The following is a 6690-nucleotide window of genomic DNA, read 5'->3' as shown; positions in this document are numbered from 1 at the left end:
GGAAGACGAAGAAAAAAGAGACAGATGAGAGATGAGGGGCGTGAGAGAAATAGCTGGGTATTTCGGTCTTTTTGGTTATTGCAACGGTAATATACAAAACGCGCATAGCGCGTTTTGATTTATGGACCCCTGAGGGTCCATATTCCTTCCACGTTTTGCCTTCAGTTTTTTTATAAAAGTTCAAAACGCAACTTTTATAAAAAAGCTGCGTTTTTGAGCTCACTAAACGCAAAAATTGGTTGAGCTTTTTTGAAAACGCCCTTTTTGGGCTCAAAAAGTGGAACCAAACGGGCACTAATTGTATTAAGAAGACAAAAGGTATGATTATCTGGGCAATTGCAAATGGATTTGCTGTATTTGCAGAAATGTTGTACCCATGTACAATGATGCTTTAGAACTTTTTGTTAGGACTTGTAGATTCATAACTTCTCTATATAACAAACAAGGAGCATTCTTGTTTTGCTAGAAATAAACAAGGGGCATTAAAAATGAAACAAAAGGCACAAATTTTCAATTTATAAGAGATAAGAATCTTATATAAATAATATAACTTGTGAGAGGGAGGGTTGTTCATTACATCCCTGAAGCTATGAAAATTACTTTTCATTTGGTGCATATCGTGCGGTTGGATTAACTTTTTGCTCAAAGCTTATTTGATTATTTGTTGAAAGTTTGCAAAAGTATAGTTGTACCTAGAAAAAATGAGGCATTGAAGAACTATACATAAGTAAATAAGCTAATAAACTAATAGATAATAGCTAATCCAAATGCATCAGAATGGCCGGACCACCCTCATCTAGGGTGCAGAATGTTAAGATCTAGCTAGTATCAAGATAGAACCAGGAACTAAAGGGCTACATAAAGTTTGTAGGCTAAGTAATCTGATCCTATATATTAACATCTCAACTTTCATCTCTTGTGGATTCCTTCCTTTCAAAGGAATACCCTTGCCTATGTCCTGATGATGGATGTTGATAAATTATAGATTGACCCAAAAGTTTAAACAATTAAGAAATGGTAAATTTAATCACTTAACCATTACTAACACTTTTGCTCATGTGTGAACACGTGAAATTTTTATTAAGTGAATCCCAACATGTGAAATTTTTAACTTTTTAATGAGAGGTAGAGTGGAGACGAGATTCAAACTCAGGAGCACGTGCTCTAATATCATGATAAATTATTAATTGTCTCAAAAGTTTAAGGTGTTAGGAAATGATGACTTTAATCACTTGACCATTATTCTAACAAATGTGAGCTACTTAGCAGGAGATGTCATGCAGAGACTATGTACAGCAGCAGAAATAAAATTCTACTTCAGTAGTTTATTTGAGAGGGGGACAGCAGATGACAATTACTTAAAACCTAACAAGAACTGCAACTTGACTTCATGGGCTTTTGGATGTGAGCTAGGTTGGGGTTGTAGTGTTGGCCAAGACCAGAAAGTTGATCTCAAAAATTCAAATAGTATGCCTTCTAGAACTCATGACTGTCAACCTTGTTGTGAGGGCTTCTTCTGTCCTCAGGGTATTACTTGCATGATATGTAAGCATGTGATAAATTGATGGAACATAACTCATTGTTGGTGTTGAACTGTATCTAACAGTTTTTTTTTTTTTTTCTTGTAAATAAGCTTGCCCATTAGGTTCTTACTGTCCGCTTGCAAAATTTAATAAAACGACTGGAATCTGTGACCCGTAAGTTTTTTAATCTAATCTTGACATTCTCTATCTCCTATTCCAGAGGTTTCTTATGGTTTTGTACCATGCATTAATATTTATTAATTGAGACAAATTTGCAGATACAGTTACCAAATGCCTCCTGGAAAACCCAATCATACTTATGGGGGTGCTAACATTTGGGCTGATGTTGAAGGCAGCAGTGAATTTTTCTGTTCACCAGGATCTTACTGTCCAACTACCACACAAAAAGTTCCTTGTAGGAGCGGGTAGTGCTTTTATCTCAGAACTCACAAAACCCATCTCATTTTTAGCATAGTGCTTGATACAAATCAGTACAATATATTAACCATTTCTTTACTTATAAAAAAAAATAATAATAAATCAGTACAAGAAATTTATTGTCCCCAGTTTAATGTCTTTTGGCATGACTTGATAATATAGAATTTCCTTCAACCCACCATGTGGCAATTCGAATGATAATCCATTTGTACTTTTAGACACATAAATATGATATGAAATGATAATCACACAACCATGTGACTGGTTTACATGATTAATAGATTATGTGATTAAAGAACACATGGATAGTCATCTAAATGGCTAGATAATGGATAGGAGGAGATTCCTCCAAACTGGCTTTGTCCCTTAATAATATAGTGCAATTTTTCGGTTCTCTGTATCTGTTTTTCCCTTAATAATATGATTTTCTCTGTATCTGTTTGTACTAATACGATTTTCTCAGAACATCAACCTTCTTGTAAACTTTAGAATTGACTCACCAAGTAATTTCAATTTTCAAACACTCCATTGAAAAATTCTCAGAACATCTTAGTGATGTAAGAGCTTCTAGAATCTATTCACAAAAGATCTTGATTAGATTAATCAAAACTGTATGATTCAAAAGAATATAGACAAATCAAGAGAATAACCAAATAATAGGACAGACCAAAGCGCTTGAAATATGAAAGTTGCTAGAACAACAAATCTCTTCTCTAAGCTGGCTGGCTAACATAAGGAGTTCCAGCCGGTGCATCACAGATGGTAATAAATAAAATGATCTTAAAACTCCTCTGGAAACATCAAGCCTGATCAAAAGTTTAGGAGGCAAATGAACATGCATTTGTGCCTTTTTGACAAGCACACCTGCTTCCAATGTCTTACTAGTAAGGCCTGCTTAATCAGAAGAAAATATTAGATCCACAGCATTACTAAATCAGATTCAAGAACTTTATTTAAAAAAATAGAAATAGACATCCATCTAATGATTGTACAGTAACAACTCATGTAATACACCGAACCAGTAGAGGAAAACCCACCTAAGATGATAAAATGTGTGCAATTTTTGTATGCCGACACATGCTCATAGAAATTTCCCTTTTCCCCCCTCCTTACAGGGCATGCTTCTAAGCCGGATTTCTATTACACCATAGAAATAGGGAACTAATAGTTGATTGCTACCTGATTTCTAAAACATGCCAGTCAATTATCAAGATCCTTAAATTAGCCTTGAGAGAAGTGTTTAGCATTGCCTAACCCGACTCTCTTTTTGCTTCCTTTTTCCAATTGAACATGGTGTACCATATAGAGAGATCTCCATCTACTCTGTCTGTAACAATCTGATCCAACTAAAAACTCTTCCCAACCGCAACCCCCATTCTCCCATCTGGTCTACCTTATGAGAACTGGGAATCATAGTAGTAGTAGACAAAGTTGAAAGCCATGACTTAGTTGAGGGGTGTTGATAATGGAAGATTAGGGTGACAATATGCATTGTTCAGCTAAATTTTTTCAACTAGATTACAAAAGTTGGAAAAATGAAATAAAATCATCTTTCTTTACAAAGGCTAAATATTATGAAATCATAACTATCACATAAATCTGCCAAAAGGAAAGGAAAAAAAGTCCTAAATACCAATATATAGAACACGCGCACCACATATAAGAACATTATACGTTGTAACAAGGCTCAAGCATTCAAATTAACAAACCTTCCTCATTGAAGTTTACAAGAAGGGTTTGTGGGTTATGACTTTGCTTTATGTGGAAAATAAATCTTCTCCCACGTACCAAATCAATCACTTTTTCACCAAATTTACCATTTATTAGTTTTATCTCACCATGTCCGTCTTCACCCATTTTCATTGTTCCTTTTTTTCTCAATCATTATTTTCATTTTACTATTCACAACACTTTTCTTGTGGAACAATGCTATGAATATTACAAATTTTACAAATTGACGTGTTATCAATCATAAAAAAATTCATTCAAACATTTATTTATTATATTGTTTAAGTGCCATACATTCTTGTCATTGGAGAGCAAAAAAGTATATTGAAATTATGTCTCAATGGGTCGTCAAAGCACCACTACATTACATTAAGAAACAAGAAAAAAAAAAATCTAAGTGTTCTTAATTTTTATTTTATTTTTTTTTTTAACCTAAACAAAAAAATATAGATTAGTTGTTTCTGCTACATGCACCATGCCCAAATGTCATGACCCAAATCAACAGCGGTATTCTTGGGCCAAAATGGCCATAAAATCCTAACTATATAGTTAGAAGTTCTAGTTTCCAAACTATATTTTTTACTAGCATTTCGAGTCTAAGAGACTCGATTTAGGGGTTATAAATCGAGTTTTTAGGACTCGATTTTTATGGGTTGTTCACGTCTGATGTGGCACTTTTTTCACATGGCAGCTACATGAAAATCGAGTGTAACGACCCTACCCCAACTGTGTAAATATTGTCCACTTTGGGGCTCATACCCCTCATGGTTTTGTTCTTCCTCAGGTTGCGCTGGGGAAAAGGCCTCTACACATTGAAGGAAGGTCACTTCTTATAAATGAAATACAGAGGAACCCACAGATAAGAGACAAAAAATACAAAACCCACAAACAAACCCACACAATTCCATTGAAATTTTGTTCATGCAATCATGCAAAATTCGGCCACACCCAAAAAAAAAAATGGAAAACACACCGACACATCAGAGGATGACAAAAAATTTAAATACAACTCACAATGGTTTGACATCGGCATCTCTTTCTCACAGCGACGAATTAGCTTTGTGGTGGATTTACTCTCGCAGCTAAGAAAATGACAGTGAGTTTTGCATTTCTAGAAAGTTTTTATTTCACTTTTTGTCCAAATAAAGGGGGTTCCTAGAGAATAAAACACACGGTAAAAATTATATCTCTCTTACAAAAAATAATCTTTTCATCTAATAATTAAATGCTGCATGTGTATATATGATTTTTATTTATTTATTTATGGTATTATAAATTTAAAGTATAAATTGTTGCTCTTTTCTCCTATTGGTAATTTGGAATTTTCTAATTAATTTATGATGAGAAATATAAAATAATTTGTAGTTATTAGGGATGTATATTATGTCAAACTTATTTTTTAATAATTTGAATGATTCTTTAATATACATCACATTATTAGTGACTTTTCATTTATTAATAATTTTCCTACCTAAGCACTTACTAATATTTCTAGATAGGACAAAACTTAGGTACAGTACCTTAAGTGTTATTCCTTATATTCCCATTTTAAGATTCAGTCATGTGATTACTTAACTAAAAATACACTTCCATCTCATGAGAAAAAATCCACATGACAAAATCTTAAAAAATAGGTATATCTATTTAGCTAGCATAGGTGTAGTGATGTATGATATACAAATTACATTATATTACTAAAAAAGTTGTTTTTATAGTTAAATTCATAATTTTCGTGATTGAGAAAAAATAAAATTAGTATTTTTTTGGGCCGATGAGATTTGGAGATAGCTCCAACCCCCATTGAAAAAGCTGGCTCTGTTCCTTCTATTTTAATTCAAATAATGGTTATCTTAAGTACTCACAATTTACTTACTATTTTTTTTTCTTTCTCAAAACACATAAGGAGGAAATTATTTGAATTAAGATGACCATTACATCATACATTTAAAGTCCATTTACGGAGAAAATTGGCCTTTACCCCTTTCTTGCAAAAAATCTAGCATTTTGCCCCCCTTTCCCAAACTAATTAGGGAAATGCCCCTGTTTTGAAACTCGATTCTCTCAAAATCGAGTTTCAACGTCACTATAGGCTTCTTAAAACGCCACTATAGGTATGGGGCGATCAAACTTTAAAAAAAAAAAAAAAAACTTTGCATGGAACTCGAGTTCCAAAACATCACTATAGGGTCTTTAAAACGCCATTATAGGGCTCCAGACATTTTTTTTTTATTTTTTTATTTTCAGTTTGTTATAACTCGATTTTTAGAAAATTGAATTTCAAAACAAGAGCATTTTCCTAATTAGTTTGGAAAATGAGGCAAAATGTTAGATTTTTTTTATTAAAAAAAAGGGTAAAAGCCCATTTTCTCCGTCCATTTACTATTGACATGAGCTATCTTGTTGACATATCTATTGTAAATAGTTATACCAAAGCGAAATTTAGATTGATTACATCAAGTTCAAAACACAAAAAGGAGGAAATGATTTGAACTAAGATAACCATTCCATGATACATCATACATTTAAAGTCCATTTATTAATAACGTGAGCTATCCTGTTGACATATCTATTGTAAATAGTTAGACCAAATCTGAATCATCAGTATTATTTGCGATTATTAAGTAGAAAATATATAGGGAAATACTGCATTCATATGTATTGGCCTTTGCTTATTTTATTTTTATTCCTAATTTTGTAGGAGGCAAAATCTTGTTCAAATGACCACATAGCTTGATTATACTTTTTAATTTATTCTGTTTATGATTAGAAATTGTATATTGAATAATGGCTTAAGACTCTACAATGGAACACTATTCCCATGCATGTCGATGTGTGTATGAGGTTTTATGAAATTTCCGTACTAAAAACACTCTTTCTTAAAGTAGACTAGTGATGTGAATTTTATGTATCTCATGAAATTCACATTATTTGCATGATGCATCACATTAATTGCCTGTTTGTGTATGACTTTTTAGGGTCATGTGGCTTTGTTTGATAAGAT

This window comes from Quercus robur, chromosome 7 (assembly GCF_932294415.1).
Source record: "Quercus robur chromosome 7, dhQueRobu3.1, whole genome shotgun sequence".
Lineage (NCBI taxonomy): Eukaryota > Viridiplantae > Streptophyta > Magnoliopsida > Fagales > Fagaceae > Quercus > Quercus robur.
This window is presented reverse-complemented; position numbering follows the sequence as displayed.